This window comes from Monopterus albus, unplaced genomic scaffold, assembly GCF_001952655.1.
Source record: "Monopterus albus unplaced genomic scaffold, M_albus_1.0 scaffold40.1, whole genome shotgun sequence".
Classification (NCBI taxonomy): Eukaryota; Metazoa; Chordata; class Actinopteri; order Synbranchiformes; family Synbranchidae; genus Monopterus; species Monopterus albus.
Genome location: NW_018127920.1, coordinates 3,854,305 through 3,856,179, shown reverse-complemented (window position 1 = coordinate 3,856,179; position 1,875 = coordinate 3,854,305).

Below are 1,875 nucleotides of genomic sequence, written 5' to 3'. Positions count from 1 at the left end.
TTAATGCGCAGAGCACAGAGTCTGGCTCCCCTCACATTCAGCAGATCACGTTCACTCACCTAATTAAAATGATTTTTCCCCCTTTTTGTCTGTGTTTGCCAAGAGGCTTTGACTGATTTGCCCACCTGCTGTTTTACTGTACATTTAGTTTTCCTGCTTTTTTCCACACTGGAGGCCTATCCCACACTGTTGTTTTACTATTCCCAGGCCGCCAAGGACGATTGCTGTTGTACTATATAGCGTAGCCATCAACAGAGCCAATGACCAATCAATAAGCCTCAGCTTTCCCTGTTTAGCTCCTGATAAATGCATTGTTCCAAATGGCGCTGACATGTGACTATGTCTGGTGGGATACTGTAGACATTTGAAAATAAACTGTGTATTACTTAATTATGGTGTTGCACAAGCAATTATGAGACATACTAATTTCAGTTATAATTCATTTATTGTTATTACAAACCAGCTAAACAGCTGAATCAATAAGGAATCAGAAAGGGTGTGCTGTTGGGCTGAGCCAAAAGTGACCTGTAGGCCAATATCGAAGGAGCTAAATATAGGAAGTAAAGCTCTACACTCCTCTTCTTTGAGCCCTATAGCTGCTAGTAGGCTAATGACACTGAGGTCATGTCCTACATATATATTAAAGTTAGCAACTTGTTTGGACCTCACCTAATACACTAGGTTTTGGGGGTATAGGTGGATTCCAGGGTGTTTATACTTTTATGTCAGCAAATGATAAAATAAATAGAAATAGGGATGGATATTGGATATCAACATCAGGGTCTTTAGGATACCTTTAAAATACTTTACTGTCATGAATTCAAACATGTGTTGGTCCTTTTTTCATTGTACTAAATGTATCAAAGTGCTAGATGTATCAGTGTTTAATTTTGCCTGCCTGTTTTGATTTAAATCAGGAAATACCCGACTAAAAACCAATAAATAAGCTTCATAATGTGACCATGTATTCAGTGCAAGCTTTCAATACTCAACAGTGACTAAACTTGACACATTTCAGTTGGAACTCATAATGTATTCTCCCTGACTTCTTGTTCAAAAATGTTTTTAAAGAAAATACAGGACAAACAAAAAAAATGAACATCTAAGTTTAGTAAGTTTAGTTTTCTCCTACAGATTGACCTGTTACATCAAATCCAGTAGGCAGGATACTGCTGACTCGCTAAAGTTAACATTTTCAGTTTATGCTGAATTGAATAAATTATATTTTTTTCTTTTCAGATGCCCAAGACGAGTGCTACAGTCAGATATTTTTCTGCTGTTGGCATTCCAGTGCAGAATTGCAGCAGTTCAATTTAACTTCTACAATAAGAACAACACAATAATTAAGTACCAATAAAATTCTTGATATAGCTGATGGAAAACATATTTCTGATTTCTAATGATTGTAAATAAAAATTCATTATATCTACCTCATTTGAGAGAGAGTAATAAAAGTTATGGGAATAGAGAAAAAGACAGAGGAGGAGAGAAAGTGTTGTTCTTTAGGGAGCATTCCCACTGGGAATAATAGGTGCAGCATAGTGCCGTCACCAGGCGCTTCCCCAGAACGCGACAGTCAGCTTAATTGCAGCTTTTAGGATCATTACAGCTCCCATGTGAATGTCAAAATGGACAAGGCTAGTGGGCCTTTGACAAACAGGCAACAACCACCCACTGCACTGTAGTCACAAGGGGCAGGCCCATAACTGAGAGAAAAATACAGGCCTTGTTTGTTGTCCTTTCTCCCTGAAACCAGAGGAAAAACTGCTAGAGAATAGATTTTGGAAAATAAAGCCTAGCAATCACATCTGTCATTTGCTTGAGTGCAATATGAGATGTGAGGTATCGCTCTTTATACAGTGCATGTGTACATAT